Source organism: Oncorhynchus mykiss, chromosome 27 (assembly GCF_057628025.1).
Source record: "Oncorhynchus mykiss isolate SJ-2025 chromosome 27, ASM5762802v1, whole genome shotgun sequence".
NCBI classification, from domain to species: domain Eukaryota; kingdom Metazoa; phylum Chordata; class Actinopteri; order Salmoniformes; family Salmonidae; genus Oncorhynchus; species Oncorhynchus mykiss.
The window spans coordinates 31,051,579-31,068,692 of NC_143048.1; the positions used below are offsets into that span (position 1 = coordinate 31,051,579).

At 44.2% G+C, this 17,114-nt stretch overlaps 1 protein-coding gene across 4 annotated transcripts in view; it reads left to right on the top strand.

Annotated features, from left to right (window-relative positions):
- Positions 1-17,114, top strand: part of LOC110507930 (paired box protein Pax-3) — a 34,453-nt gene that overhangs the window by 2,773 nt on the left and 14,566 nt on the right. The gene's annotated exons all lie outside the window — the stretch shown is intronic.

Here is a 17,114-nt window from a genome sequence, read left to right on the forward strand (position 1 = left end):
GGAGTCACCACTCCTTACGGGTTGCCATTCATTTTTAGACTGTGAGGTAGATAGGCCTAGTCTGTCTTTAACTCTAAAACTGTCGTTGTTTCCGATGAAGTGAAAGCACAAGGAGAGTGTCTTCCTTTGTCAACAGTCATAAAGTGCACTGGATTGTTTTGAATTCTTACAGACCATATCTCTCCTGCTAATGCTTGTCCCATGAGGCGTTACGATAATTCAAACAGCAGGTGATAACTTTTGTGGTAAAGGGAGGATTGCCCCTTTGTTTGTTTGTGTGTGTGTGTGTGTGTGAGTGTGAGTGTGTGAGTGAGTGAGTGAGTGAGTGAGTGAGTGAGTGAGTGAGTGAGTGAGAGGGGAAGATAATTGACATTTTAATTAAGTGAACGAATGTGTAACCACGGGTACTTGCACGAAGTGGGAAACCCACACGACATTTGTCTGTGGATATTCTACTTCTGCTAAATATTTGTATTTCATTGTTCATGGTAGGACACTTCGCTTATATATAGGCTAGCCTTTACCTTGTAGGTTTATTGTAGGTATATGCTTACTGTTTTATAACGTCTTTATCAGACTAATAACATTGTTATTAGGCCTATACATGCATTTTAATCGAGATGCACATATCCCCGTTGTAATGTTTGAGGAAATACCCCTTATCAAAAGTATATCAAAAAGAACCAACAATTTTTTCAACCCCTAATTGCCAAGATGTATTTTAAACAAAGAAATCTCATAACATCCCATTTTACGTTTCCTACAAGTTATTATGAACGAATTCGCAGGCCTATTCCATCTCAACGCAGCTGCTCTTTCTCTACTGTAAATGCAGGCACAGTAAAATAAATTATAGAAAAAGACAGGGAGTTGGAGGAGACAAAACGTCCCAAATGAGTTGATCAAACATTTGTATAACAGTTCCATCCCTCACAAAGCCAGGCCTCGAGCACACAATCGGACATTTGAGGATGAACTTGGGAGACAAAGGCGCGAGAGTCCATTGAGATTTACGCTTCGGTTACGCGTGGACAAAGCCTGGCTTCGCAGCAGCTTGGTCGCCATAAAAGAAGGCAACCTGTTTATAATTCAGTCAGAAAGGGAGAAGGAGCTTTGCAACAAAAGGCAGAGAAAATACATTATGAGACCGCAATGAAGGATGAATTATTCAGGTCCGCCAATAGCCGCTGCTCGGGCTAGGTCTAGAGACTGTTCACCATGGAGAAATGGCCGTTTTCACCTACAAAATGTTTCTTTTGGAGTCTTTTTAGGTCGTCTAAAGAAGCCGACTGCCATTCAGAACCTCTCAAGCCCTCTTTCACACACACACACACACACACACACACACACACACACACACACACACACACACACACACACACACACACACACACACACACACACACACACACACACACACACACACACACACTATAGTGTATAGGCCTAACTGGTATTTAAACAAAATACTTTGAAATCAGCTTAATACGCGTATTTAATGGCGAGGTGAATTAAACTTCTTGATAATGTGTTAATTTTAATTTTGGACATACAGAACATTGCGGACATAATGGTTTACGAAAATACTAACTTTTTGTGTATTATGTGCACTCAGATTATACATTTTGTGCACACACATATTTTACACAATGTTTAAAAGTTATAGTTTTTTTGTTGATGCTTCGGGTTCATGCTTTCAACACTTTTATATTAGCCTTTTAGTTAATGTCACTTAATAATTATTTAGGCATGTTACAAATTCCAGTTCCACAAGATAAGAAATTATAGTTTCTGTGTAGCAGGCTCATATCAACGGCTTTGACCAAATATTATATCTCATGAAATGACAAATATTTTCCTAAATATATGCATAGGCTACTTTATGATTATTAATAATTTAATTCATAGGCCTAATATATAAATATACTTTTTTTATTTTACAAGTACAAATTGTGGCACAATATATTTTCTTACCAATACAGGCCTGATGATATACATGTACAATTGGCTAGTTACATGTCCCTCTGTATGGTCTATTATTAAGCCTTTGATGCCCTATTCTTTCCCTTTTAAACATTAATAATGTCTTCTAAATGAGTTGATATTGTGCTATGTCACATTTAATGATCGAGGGAGTGTATTAAGGACTCCTTTGGTGAATGGGGACCAATGTTCTCCCCCGAGAGGCGCTTGGCCTCGAGCGGCGGTCACAATGGAACTCGCCACTCGTCATGCGCACTGCTGCAATACTCACCCATCATGCTCTCACCCCCCTGCGTTCTCAAAATCTCTTCAAGCGGATTAAATTGAGCCTTTTATTTCATTTTACTTTCATCCAGAGAGCGAACCCGCCCCTCTCCCTTGGTTTCCTTCTCTTTCTCTCCATGCCTGCGGCGCACATTCGTTTAATATCTATGGTTCATCTTCAGGAGTGCAACCGCTAACAAAAGGAAGTCAGTTTGTTGTAGAAAGGTCCCTAAAATTAAATTATCCGTTAAATCATTGACCCATCTGATATTTGTCTTTATATGGTTGCCAATGCATGTCACATTGTTTTATTAATTCCAAAATGAAGGGTATAAATTAATATTAATAAGCCTAAAATAGTATCCGTTTCCTTAGAAAGGTTGTGCTGTGTCCAAATGCTCATTCGGGCTCGCTTTACCTCAGTCGGTTTACTATCCTATTTCCATTCGTCTCGGTCAAGTGTACATTTTACCCTAAGGGCTAACTAAAAATGTAAATGACCTTTGCCACGATAATGCTTTGACTTGAAACGGGCACAGTTGATTTTTGCACTAATATCAGATAACTCAAACTAATGCATGGTTTATGCTATTATGCGTAGTGAGGACTAAGCTATTGTGGCGCTCTAGAGATTGCCTTGTATGGGTAGAGTGACGCCAGTAACGTCAAATCTCGACTTTTTTTTTAACGATGTGTAGTTTTTTCGAGACCTGTGGCGTCCACTATTTTCGTGCGTTTTTTTCTGTCTGGTATCATTTGGAATGCTGTTTTTACAGCCGCAGTTACAATCTGAAAATTACTTTTTTTTACAGCTAAACGGGTCAAACATTGATGAAGTTGATGTTTGTTGAGACCATTGTTGTGCGAGGGCCGTTCAGAATTCATTGTCGTTTCTCTTAAGCGTCCACATCAACTGCGGCTTGTTTGGATTTATTTGTCTGTGGAAAAAGACAACTGAAATTATTTCGGAAATTTCAAGCTCGCTCAATTGCAGCCTTGTGCACCACAGTGCCTAAAATGATGCGCAAGTATATCATCACGTGCCAACTGTGTTTGGAATAAGGGCTGGTGCAGTTGGTTAAGTGGACAGTAGGGCAGGCTATCTTTCTCAATTCATGTGTCAGAGAAAATACCTTCAACCTGGAATTACAATAGTTGAACACATTATGCCACTCTTCAGAAAATAGCTTTCCAAATGTCCAGTCAGTGCCCAAGTCTCACTAAATGCCTCCTGTGCATATTTGCTATTTTGGCACAGTTCCTACATAACCATTAGCAGGGGGTTCAATATAGTAGTTTCTCTGCCTTCCAGAATCTAAAAGGCTAACATTGAGTTAATTAACCCTAGAAATGGAGCTAATGATTGATAATGTACAAGACGCCCCCCACTCTCTCCTCCTCTCTCATATTTCCAGTGTATCTTCTTAACCTTACTTGGCTAATTAAAATGACCCTGAATAACACTGATGATACATACAGAGGAGCCTTGTTGGCCTAGCACATTTCCATTTAATCTCGGACACACACAAAAATCCCCATCTGAAAGACAAACAGTCAAAGGGGGATAACTTTATTTTGTGAAAGGGACTCCTGGAAAGGGCTAATTGAATAAGTCTGGGATCTTTGAAAACCTGCCATGGTGAGCGCAGTCATCGTGTCATAATTAGGTTTATTGAGGCACATTCCGCCAATCTGCTGCCATTCTCCCAGCCTCATTGTGCCCAGAGCCAGGCCAATAGCTGCAGGACAAAAGGGAATCAAGAGCTGACAATACATGAAAGGGCCAAAAGATTTAGCTGCTTTTGTCACAGAAACTGAGCAGGACTTTTGTTTGTGTAAATAAAGTTGACGAACTGCCCGCTACTCAGGCTGGAGCATCTATACAATTTGATATGTGGGCACACACTGGATTAGTGCCAGGAGGAGAGAGGAGGAGAGGGAGAGAGGAGGAGAGGAGGAGAGGGAGAGAGGAGGAGTGGGAGAGAGGATGAGAGGAGGAGAGGGAGAGAGGAAGAGAGGAGGAGAGGGAGAGAGGAGGAGAGGGAGAGAGGATGAGAGGAGGAGTGGGAGAGAGGAAGAGAGGAGGAGAGGGAGAGAGGAGGAGAGGGAGAGAGGAGGAGAGGGAGCAGGGGGGGGGTGCTGGAAAGAGAGTGAATGGGGAAGAGAGAAGGGAGAGGGGGGTAAAATAAAATTGTTTGAGAGAGTATTAGGGGCTAGGTTTGTGTATTTAGTGTGTGAGTGTTTGCAGATTTATGTTCTGCATGGCTTCTGATGTTGGATTTGTGATGTTCATCATTGTCTTACAGTGGCACTGGAAGAGGATTTGCTAAGAGGCATTGAAGTTGGAAACACAATATACACTATACTGTAGCATAGATCCATGGTCAAGTTCCCATATCACATTCTCATATACATCATAATGTTCCAGGTCTTATGTTTTAAGGTGTTAAAGGTGCTGCCTACTGAAAATCATCTTCATGGATTCAGTTACACTCCGAAGGCACATTCCAAATAATGGCTGATGCATGCGTTTGCTCCCGAGTGGTGCAGCGGTCTAAGGGACTGCATCTCAGTGCAAGAGGCATCACTACAGTCCCTGGTTCGAATCCAGGCTTTATCACATCCAGCTGTGGTTGTGAGTCCCATAGGGCGGCGCACAATTGGCCCAGTGTCATCTGGGCTTGGCCGGGGTAGGCCGTCATTGTAAATAAGAATTTATTCTTAACTGACTTGCATTGTTAAATAAAGGTTCAATGTTACTGAATCTTTCACACAAGTCATGCATTGATATTTTTGAGTGAAAGTTTGAGTTGTATGTGCAGTTAGGGAACAGAACAATTAGACTATAGGGAAACTCAGTAAGATGACTTGATGGATTCCACTCATGGCACATTCCATGTATACTCTTAAATAGACTTCACACTTTAGTTCTTCTCTGTGATTTTCACCTTGTAAACAAGGGGAGGGGGGACATAATATACAGTACCAGTCAAATATTTGGACACAACTACTCCTTCTGGGTGTTTTATTTATTTTTTAAAACTATTTTCTACATTGTAGAATAATAGTGAAGACATCAACACTATGAAATAACACATATGGAATCATTTAGTAGGGTTAAACAAAAAGGGTTAAACAAATGCATTTCAATTAACAGGTGTGCCTTGTTAAAAGTTCAATTGTGGAATTTCTTTCCTTCTTAATGCGTTTGAGCCAATCAATTGTGTTGTGACAAGGTAGAGATGGTATACAGAAGATAACCCTATTTGGTAAAAGACCAAGTCCATATTATGTCAAGAACAGCTCAAATGAGCAAAGAGAAACGACAGTCCATCATTACTTTAATACATGGTCAGAAAAAATCCATCAAGCACTATGATGAAACTGGCTCTCATGAGGACTTCCACAGGAAAGAAAGACCCAGAGTTACCTCTGCTGCAGAGGATAAGTTCATTATAGAGTTAACTGCACCTCAGATTGCAGCCCAAATAAATGCTTCACAGAGTTCAAGTAACAGACACATCTCAACATCCACTGTTCAGAGGAGACTGCGTGAATCAGGCCTTCATGGTCAAATTGCTGCAGCAAAACCACTACTAAGGACACCAATAAGAAGAAGAGACTTGCGTGGGCCAAGAAACATGAGCAATGGACATTAGACCGGTGGAAATCTGTCCTTTTGTCTGATGACTCCAAATTTGAGATTTTTGGTTCCAACTGCAGTGTCTTTGTGAGACTCCAAATAAGTGAACGGATGATTGCCGCATGTATGGTTCACACTGTGAAGTATGGAGGAGGAGGTGTGATGGTGTGGGGATGGTTTGCTGGTGACACTGTCTGTGATTTATTTAGAATTCAAGGTACACTTAACCAGCATGGTTACCACAGTGATATGCCATCCCATCTGGTTTGTGCTTAGTGGGTCTATCATTTGTTTTTCAAGAGGACAATGATATAAAACACATCTCCAGCCTGTGTAAGGGCTATTTGACCAAGAAGGAGAGTGACAATCACCGACCTCAACCCAATTGAGATGGTATGAGATGAGTTGGACAACAAGTGCTCAGCAAGTGCTCAGCATATGTGGGAACTCCTTCAAGACTGCTGGAAAAGCATTCCTTACAAAGCTGGTTGAGAGAATGCCTAGAGTGTGCAAAGCTGTTGTCAAGGCAAAGGGTGGCTACTTTGAGGAATCTAAAATATATTTGATTTGTATAACACTTTTTTTGGTTACTACATGATTCCATATGTGTTATTTCATAGTTTTGATGTCTTCACTATTATTCTACAATGTAGAAAATAGTAAAAAATGAAGAAAAAACCTTGAATGAGTAGGTGTGTCCAAACTTTTGACTGGTACTGTATATATATATATTTTTTATCCAGTCAGATAAACACTCCAAACAGTCTACCCGACCGCTCGGAGGCGTCCACATGGTCCTAAAGCACACCGCTCGGAGGCGTCCACATGGTCCTAAAGCACACCATTTCCTCATTTAGTATCACATTCCAATGATAAAACTGGGGGCAGAAAAATGCAATTTCAGAATGTGTGTGGGGTGGGGTGGGGTGGGGGGGTATGTCCCCCCATTCCCAGTGAAAGTTGCGCCCCTGATTCATACATTCATGAAGGTGGCTCATTAAAGACAGTTATAGAAAACATGACAACCGGTTCTTACATCTTGTGTTCTATACGAGAAGCTGTAAATAATAGTAATTTCTGGCACGTTAACGGTTGTTGCTATGCTCTCTAGCAACGATCAAAGTAGGGTGAAGAAACTATTTGGAAATGTACATATGTGTGTGTGTCTGGAACATTACAATTATTTGAGTGTTGAGTGCTTGTTGATTGTTTGTTGTTATAAAGCTTAGAGCTTCAGAGAAACAGAGTTAGACTGGGTCTATATAGAGCTAGACTGGGTCTATATAGAGCTAGACTGGGTCTATATAGAGCTAGACTGGGTCTATATAGAGCTAGACTGGGTCTATATAGAGCTAGACTGGGTCTATATAGAGCTAGACTGGGTCTATATAGAGCTAGACTGGGTCTATATAGAGCTAGAGTGAGGTAATATAGAGTTCGACTGAGGTTGTATAGAGTTAGACTCAGACTATACAAAGCTAGACTGAGGTTATGTAGAGTCACACTCAGACTATACAAAGTTAGACTGAGGCTATATAGAGCAAAATGGCGACTGCCCTAAATAACATGACCATCTGAAGACTGATATTCCCTGTCAGTCTGAGGAATGTGTCACTCAGTGTGTCCCTGGGCACGAGGGCGCAGGGGGCAAGGGGGAGCACCAAATCACTCTCACTAACCCTCGCCTCGGGCTCTCTCTGTTCTTCTCCTCTCCTCCTCTCCTCTCCTCTCCTCCCCTGCTCCTCCGCCTCGCATATTTTTTTTATAATGCCGTGCATGATGACAATCCAAGCATAAAAACATAGTTATCTGCAGATGAATGGGGGCTCTATGCTTCATTAAAGCCCCTTTCTCCTTTCACACCCCTATTGTGACCCTCTGATATCAATTCAAAGGGCAATTAATGAATGCAGGCCAACTTTGAAGTGGGGGTGATTGGAGAAGGGGTTCGGGGCTCGGGGCTTCCTCCTTCAGCCCCTTCACCCGTGATGGACTTGCCACATTCAGCCGAGTGCTCCAAAAGACGGTTTGAAGTGAGTGAAAGAGTGAAAGGCCTGCGAAGGTCAAGGAGAATGGCTGCCATAGAATATGGCCTTTCTTTATCTAATGGAAGTATCCACCAAACACAACGGCTAGAGAAAAAGAGAGAGAGAAGGAAGGGGGTGAGAGGTTGTTTTTACAAGTGTGTGTGAGTGTGTGTGCATGTGCAGAGGAGCGATTGGGGGTGTCAAAGCTATGGAATGCAGTGCAAAGGCAACTGAATGCAGTGGCTGAATAAGGAAAGGCAGACAGGGAGTTGTTAATCACTTGACTGAGGTAAGGGTAGATATAAGGCTCTGGACAGGGCAGGGGTAGGGATATAAGGCTCTGGACAGGGCAGGGGAAGGGATATAAGGCTCTGGACAGGGCAGGGGTAGGGATATAAGGCTCTGGACAGGGCAGGGGAAGGGATATAAGGCTCTGGACAGGGCAGGGGGAGGGATATAAGGCTCTGGACAAGGCAGGGGTAGGGATATAAGGTTCTGGACAGGGCAGGGGAAGGGATATAAGGTTCTGGACAGGGCAGGGGAAGGGATATAAGGCTCTGGACAGGGCAGGGGTAGGGATATAAGGCTCTGAACAGGGCAGGGGTAGGGATATACGGATCTGGACCGGGCAGGGGAAGGGATATAAGGCTCTAGACAGGGCAGGGTTAGGGGTATATGGCTCTGGACAGGGCAGGGGTAGGGATATAAGGCTCTGGACAGGGCAGGGGTAGGGATATAAGGTTCTGGACAGGGCAGGGGTAGGGATATAAGGCTCTGGACAGGGCAGGGGTAGGGATATAAGGTTCTGGACAGGGCAGGGGAAGGGATATAAGGCTCTGGACAGGGCAGGGTTAGGGGTATACGGCTCTGGACAGGGCAGGGGTAGGGATATAAGGTTCTGGACAGGGCAGGGGAAGGGATATGAGGCTCTGGACAGGGCAGGGTTAGGGGTATACGGCTCTGGACAGGGCAGGGGAAGGGAAATAAGGCTCTGGACAGGACAGGGGAAGGGATATAAGGCTCTGGACAGGGCAGGGGAAGGGTTATATGGCTCTGGACAGGGCAGGGTTAGGGGTATATGGCTCTGGACAGGGCAGGGTTAGGGGTATATGGCTCTGGACAGGGCAGGGTTAGGGGTATATGGCTCTGGACAGGGCAGGGCAAGCTGGGAGGGAGGGAGTTAATCTTGCTCTCAATAGTAGAACCTAGAAATGGCAATATACGTTTTTTTTTTTATTGTAAGGAACTATAACTTGTTGTTACTATACGAGTACCATGTTATTAACATTTAATTACATGCCATAGTGTAAAATGCTACCTACAGTCAAAGATGACAAGAGCTTAGCTGTTTTTGACCTTTTAAAATGTAATGGACTTCGTAAAAGAGAGTCATATTGAGTTAACTCCCCAGTGGTCAGTCAGTGCCGAGCTCTCTTTTCCTGTCAGACCAGGCTAAGTGGGGTCAGATGTCAACGTAAGGTCATTCTCCATCATCCCTACAGGAAACAGGGTTACAATCATGCTTGGGTCAACATGACAGGTAATAGCTTCCTGTTGTCCCGCCACAGCACAGACTCTCATAACTCTCATTGCTGTCTAAAGGTTTTGTCTCTAGAGGTTTTCTGTCTAGAGGTTTTATGTCTAGAGGTTTTCTGTCTAGAGGTTTTCTCTGTAGAGGTTTTCTCTCTAGAGGTTTTCTGTCTAGAGATTTTCTCTCTAGAGGTTTTCTCTCTAGATGTTTTCTGTCTAGAGGTTTTCTCTCTAGAGGTTTTCTCTCTAGAGGTTTTCTGTCTAGAGGTTTTCTCTCTAGAGGTTTTCTGTCTAGAGGTTTTCTGTCTAGAGGTTTTCTGTCTAGAGGTTTTCTCTCTAGAGGTTTTCTGTCTAGAGGTTTTCTGTCTAGAGGTTTTCTCTCTAGAGGTTTTCTCTCTAGAGGTTTTCTGTCTAGAGGTTTTCTGTCTAGAGGTTTTCTCTCTAGAGGTTTTCTCTTTAGAGGTTTTCTCTGTAGAGATTTTCTCTGTAGAGGTTTTCTCTCTAGAGGTTTTCTGTCTAGAGGTTTTCTCTCTAGAGGTTTTCTCTCTAGATGTTTTCTGTCTAGAGGTTTTCTCTCTAGAGGTTTTCTCTCTAGAGGTTTTCTGTCTAGAGGTTTTCTCTCTAGAGGTTTTCTCTCTAGAGGTTTTCTGTCTAGAGGTTTTCTGTCTAGAGGTTTTCTCTCTAGAGGTTTTCTGTCTAGAGGTTTTCTGTCTAGAGGTTTTCTCTCTAGAGGTTTTCTGTCTAGAGGTTTTCTGTCTAGAGGTTTTCTCTCTAGAGGTTTTCTCTCTAGAGGTTTTCTCTGTAGAGGTTTTCTCTGTAGAGGTTTTCTCTCTAGAGGTTTTCTGTCTAGAGGTTTTCTCTCTAGAGGTTTTCTCTCTAGAGGTTTTCTGTCTAGAGGTTTTCTGTCTAGAGGTTTTCTCTCTAGATGTTTTCTGTCTAGAGGTTTTCTGTCTAGAGGTTTTCTCTCTAGAGGTTTTCTGTCTAGAGGTTTTCTGTCTAGAGGTTTTCTGTCTAGAGGTTTTCTCTCTAGAGGTTTTCTGTCTAGAGGTTTTCTCTCTAGAGGTTTTCTCTCTAGAGGTTTTCTGTCTAGAGGTTTCCTTTAGAGGTTTTTATCATTTGAGGAGAGCTCGGTCGCTTTGTCTTATTCAGTCTTTCTTTTCCTGAAGCTTGATGAGGTTATGATTTATTAGTTATTCTTTCTCTCACCACATCATCTCTTTCTCAAGCAAGCACACACACACACACACACACACACACACACACACACACACACACACACACACACACACACACACACACACACACACACACACACACACACACACACACACACACACTCGTTGACAGTGCAGACAAACACACAGCGCTCTTCACACACTCTCAATTACAATGCAGCTGTAGAGGTCGGGGCTCCTCCTTAGCAAGTCAAGTGAGCACCCCCCATCTCCTTTAACAACATGGTAGAGGCGCAGATGGGCCCATAAGCTGTCAGTTAACTATTATCCTTCAGTCCTTCAGGCATCTGCCCAGTCTTCTATGTACTGTTTAATGCAGTTGGGCAGTCACTTAGTCCCCCGGCCCCTGAAAAGGACCAGCGTCACTCCCCGCCCAAATAAATGCTTCATTTGTCTCCTCTGCCTTTTGTTTTGTTTCAGAGGGGGGCACATGTCACTGGCTCAGTTACCCTCTTCATTTACCAACCACCCCAAGAGAACTTCCTTAGCAGTACCCGCCGTCCGTCCAGTAACCCCCATGAGAAGGCTGTAAACAGAAACCCATATGGTCAGCCACACCACACACCCACCATGCCCAAAATGTAGCTCCATACACTCCATCTCTCTGCGGACATTTCAAAGCGTTTTTGTCCCCACTCGCAGTCCCCACAAAACCATGCCGTACGATTTCCAGGAGCACAGTCTATTTCAGTTAAATCCTCTTTTCTTTACCCTCCTCTGGAATGAAGGGAGTCTCTCAGGTTGTTTTGGCTCTGGCTGCTATGTGCTGTGTGCCTCTCAGGTTGTTTTGGCTCTGGCTGCTATGTGCTGTGTGCCTCTCAGGTTGTTTTGGCTCTGGCTGCTATGTGCTGTGTGCCTCTCAGGTTGTTTTGGCTCTGGCTGCTATGTGCTGTGTGCCTCTCAGGTTGTTTTGGCTCTGGCTGCTTTGTGCTGTGTGCCTCTCAGGTTGTTTTGGCTCTGTCTGCAATGTGCTGTGTGCCTGAGGTTGTTTTGGCTCTGGCTGCTATGTGCTGTGTGCCTCTCAGGTTGTTTTGGCTCTGTCTGCAATGTGCTGTGTGCCTCTCAGGTTGTTTTGGCTCTGTCTGCAATGTGCTGTGTGCCTGAGGTTGTTTTGGCTCTGGCTGCTTTGTGCTGTGTGCCTCTCAGGTTGTTTTGGCTCTGTCTGCAATGTGCTGTGTGCCTGAGGTTGTTTTGGCTCTGGCTGCTTTGTGCTGTGTGCCTCTCAGGTTGTTTTGGCTCTGTCTGCAATGTGCTGTGTGCCTGAGGTTGTTTTGGCTCTGGCTGCTATGTGCTGTGTGCCTCTCAGGTTGTTTTGGCTCTGTCTGCAATGTGCTGTGCGCCTGAGGTTGTTTTGGCTCTGTCTGCAATGTGCTGTGTGCCTCAGGTTGTTTTGGCTCTGGCTGCTTTGTGCTGTGTGCCTCTCAGGTTGTTTTGGCTCAGGCTGCTGTGTGCCTCTCAGGTTGTTTTGGCTCTGTCTGCAATGTGCTGTGTGCCTGAGGTTGTTTTGGCTCTGTCTGCAATGTGCTGTGTGCCTCAGGTTGTTTTGGCTCTGGCTGCTTTGTGCTGTGTGCCTCTCAGGTTGTTTTGGCTCAGGCTGCTTTGTGCCTCTCAGGAACACAGTTTGGTTAAATTAAACAGTTTTCTTTTCTCTGCTACTCCCCTTCTCTCTGTGGCTTAAAGCAGCAATGCTCCGGCTCCCTGGCAGGCCCAGCCGAAGCCAGGCTTCTTCACTGGGTCTCTGACATTCAGATACTGTAGCTTTACCCTTTTAAGGATTGCACTGTGTCTTTTGGGGTTTTACAAACTGGCAAGCTTACGGGTCCAATCCCACACATACTATAAACCCACTCCACCCACAGCTGAGGTGAAGTGAAAATACATGGAAAAGTAAGTTTGAATGTTTAGCTAGAGTATGAATAAAACATTTTAAAATACAGTTTATGTATACATAAAGAGAGATATGTGGGATTGGGTGGATAATTGGATTGCAAAGGCTATTCAGCAGTGCCAAATAAAAGCAATGAGATCCATGGATAGGAGGCAACGGGCGGCGCCTGGGACTAACGGGGCACTCAGAGACCACAGGTTTACAGAACAGCTGTAAAGGATCTGATTTTCTCTTCCTTCCCTCACTTCACTGCTATGTGCCGAGTTTACTAGCTCTGAAAAATAAGCACATTCATCCTGTTATACAATTTTGTTTTGTTTTACATGGAACTATTCTTAACTCAGGAGTAATAATGACCAAAGTAGTATCAGGGGGAAATGGTCAACTCATTGCTGTGTGCTCAGGCTGTAAATATCTTGAATGGATCTTTTCATTGTACGCATTTGTTTGTGCGTCTAATGTGTGAAATAGAGAATATCTATGTCAAAATTAGAATGTGCTGAAAACGCAGCAAGTACATGAGTGTGTGTGTGTGTGTGTGTGTGTGTGTGTGAGTGAGTGAGTGTATGAGTGAGTGAGATATGAGTGAGTGTGTGAGTGTATGAGTGAGTGTGTGAGTATATGAGTGAGGGAGTGTGTGTGTATCTCCACTCCACCAGATTTGCCATAGGGCTGACAAGGCTCATTAACCTAGAAGCAGAAGGATGGTCTATGTAATGCTTTGTCAATCCCAATTTTCACAGTCTACAGAAGCCTAGGCGCCTGTGTGTGTGTGTTTGTGTGTGTGGGTTGCTCTGCGCCAGGGTACCGAGAGTAATGGGAGTTAGCGGGTGGCAGGGAAGGTGTGCTTTTTGCCCTATCACCAGGTAGACTTTTGTCACTTCAACCCCCTACTGTGTGTGCCTCGCCACTTGGTGACACAACTCTCTCTCTCTCTCTCTCTCTCTCTCTCTCTCTCTCTCTCTCTCTCTCTCTCGCTCGCTCGCTCGCTCGCTCGCTCGCTCTCTTTCTTTCTCTCTCTCTCCCTCTACTCTCTCTGTAAGACCCACACTATCTCTCTCTCACAAACACACTGACACACACAACAACAACAACATCAACAACACAAATGCATAGTCATAGAAAGCTGGTGGTGGTAGCCTACATTTGAATAAGAGAACAACAAAGGCCTCCTCCTTCCTCTACCCCTCAGGTGCTCCCATGGTCCCCCCCAGGCTGGAGTGGAAGGTTTTGGGGAGCCCCCCCCCAGCTGTGCCCCCCCCTCGCCACTCTCTGGCCCTCTTTGTGCCCCCCGTTGCCCCGTGGGGCAGGTGACAGGCCCCTCTGTGCGGACCGAGGCAGCCATGACGGATTCCACAGATGGAGCGTGCAAATCGCCAGCAAAGACCTCAGACTTAGAGCAACAAAGAGAGAGAAAGAGAGAAATATGGGGAAGAGAAAGAGAGAGACAGAGTAGGCAGAGAGAGAGAGAGATGGGGACGAGGAGAGGGAGACAAAGAGTATGTGAGAGAAAGAGATGGGTGAGAAAGGGAGAGAGGGAGCGAGGTCTAGGTGGTGTTTAGTTAAAGAGAGTCTCTCTGAAAGGAGTGTTCTAAGTTGGTCGGTGACCAACTTCATTCATATAGTTCAACTAGATTAATGTCCCTGAATAGTTTTGTCACATGAGAGTATATCAAGACGTGACTGCAGACCTCCAAGAGGCCATAATGACACTCTGGTTGAAAGACAATGTTCCCTAGGATCCCCAAAGCAGACGGATCATAACCGATAGGTAATTCCAAAGTAATTAGGGATTTTTCCAACGACTCGGCATTCCCAGAATCTAAATCCCTGTGAAATTCTTTGGAACGCTGTTGCATTCTGGTAACTGTGGGGAAACTAAGCATTCCCTATGGGCCTCCAGGAGCTGGAGCTACAAAGGCTCCTCTCTGTTTTTCACCAGCAATCCTGTTTTGAATAATGCCCCCCACTCCAACTCCTCCACACCTCAAATTCCTACCCCACCAGCCACTACCACCACCACCTAAAAATTCTCCACCCACCCCTTGGTCTCTCTATATAATACGTCTTTGCATTTGTTGTTTGGTTAGTGATGTGGCTGGAAGATGTTTAGAAGTCAGGAAGTAAAATAATTGTTCTACTGGAAGCTCACAGTGAATGACTCATTAGGCACTTGGAGGTAGTAAAGTTGCAGTTTTCCTTCTTGATTCATTGTAATGGTCTTAACCACGACCGGCAGCCATTTTACATCTTGGTTCTGTTTAGTGTGGATGGCAGCAGCTGAGAGGCCTGTGTGAGTGTGAGTCGCTGTAAACAGAAATAGAACATTCTGATAAAATGAAAAATAGAATAATCTTCCCAAATACCCAAAGGAAACTTCTCTCCCTACCCTTTCTCTTTCTCTCTCTCCCTTCCTCACATTGTTTAATGTTTCTTTACCAATTTGCTCTTAATGCATCCTAAGTTGGCTCCCACTGTCATTGGTGTTGAGAAGGGAAAGGGTTGAGGGGGGAGTGGATCAGTTTCACATGAGGAACCTCAAGCTATTTGGATTTTCTTGTATTTTCTTGTTGCTTCTGATGGGGACTAATACAGTGTTGCACAAAAACTCCCCCTCCGCTCCAGGGAATTCATTAAGCGTAACACAAAGTCGGTGCGCCAGCCTCAATGAACTTCTGTTCTGAAGTAGCTAAAGGCCTACTAGAACTGCCTGGTAGGAAACCAGCCCATATGCTTCAGAACAGAGTACACAGTAGTATTAAAACTGATCTTACTTTAACTTGAATAGTAGACATACAAAAGCTGTCAAGTCTCATATTATCACACTAACTCAATCAAGCTGAAACTTCCACTCAGTGGCCACCTCAATGTCTGACTGTGTGTGTGTGTGTGTGTGCATGTGCATGTGCGTGACTGTACAAAGTAGAGCTGGGATGATAAACCGAAAATGATCGACACCGACTCATCATGATAAGTAGCCTATACTGGAGAAATGTGACATTTGAAATGAAACAAGTTTGAAAATATGGGTGATTGTTAATGGGACAATTGATGGTACAACCATCAAACTAGTAGTTTAAAGGCAGAGGGCAGTCAAAAACTAGATTTGTCTGTGCTTTAAATACACTACATGACCAAAAGATCAGAACTCTGTGCAGGCCAATCAAGTTATTCCACACCGATCTTGAAAAATAATTTCTGTATGGACCTCGCTTTGTGCACGGGGGCATTGTCATGCTGAAAGAAAGTGTGAAAAACAGCCCCAGACCATTATTCCTCCTCTCCCAAACTTTACAGTTGACACAATGCATTGGGGCAGGTATCCACCAAACCAAGAATCGTCCATCGGACTGCCAGATGGTGAAGCGTGATTCATCACTCCAGAGAACGCCTTTCCACTGCTCCAGAGTCCAATGGCGGTGAGCTTTACAGCACTCCAGCCGATGCTTGGCATTGCGCATGGTGATCTTAGGCTTGTGTGCGGCTGCTCAACGAACAGTTATTGTGCTGACGTTGCTTCCAGAGGCAGTTTGGAACTCGGTAGTGAGTTTTGCAACTGAGGACAGGCAATTTTTACGCACTTCAGCACTCAGCGGTCCCATTCTGTGAGCTTGTGTGGCCTACCACTTCACGGCTGAGCCGTTGTTGCTCTTTTCCACTTCACAATAACTGCACTTCCAGTCGACCGGAGCAGCCCTAGCAGGGCAGAAATCTGATGAACTGACTAGTTGCAAAGCGTCATATGACGGTGCCATGTTGAAAGTCACTGAGCTCTTCAGTAAGGTCATTCTACTGCCAATGTTTGTCTATGGAGATTGCATGGCGGTGTGCTCAATTTTATACACCTGTGTAAAATATAAATGTAAAATCAACCTGTTTTGAAAAGACCACCTGATATTTCAGCCTGTTTTGATGGGATGAAGTTTTGGCCTGCCCGGTGACATCACCAGGAGGTAAAGTAGTTAATAGACCAATAAAAAAGAGAGTTCCTAACCTCTCTGCCAATAACAGATAGTTTCCCCCTCCCCACTCAGACCCTCCCCCCCAGATAGTCCTAAGAAGCCATTTTTGTTTATTTTTGATCATTTTAATTGAAAACAATCACGGTAAGGTACTTAATTGTTACCAAGAAGTTATTTGATTTTGAGGGGAAAACGGCTGCACTGGAAATGTAAAGGATAATTTTAAAAAACTGTGGTGCACATTCATGTTATGAACGTATCATTATATTTATCAATATTGCATAAATTCAGTGAATTCATTGCAATAAGTGTTTTTGTCCATATCACACAGCTCTAGTACAAATGTGTGCTTATGTGTGTGCTCATGTGCACATAGACAGGGACACTGAGATGCAGAGTAAAGCTGGGCGTTGGACACACAATGGCCTGTGGTCACCCTGGCCTGAGGAGAGTCTCTGATCTCTGGGTCTCCTTGGCCTTGGGTCTGTCTGGCTGGCTGGCTTGGCCCTGCCCTAGGTTACCACTGTGTTACTACTGGGCCGCAGCTTTAGAGAGCCTCTCCAATTCACTGCCTCTTCTGCT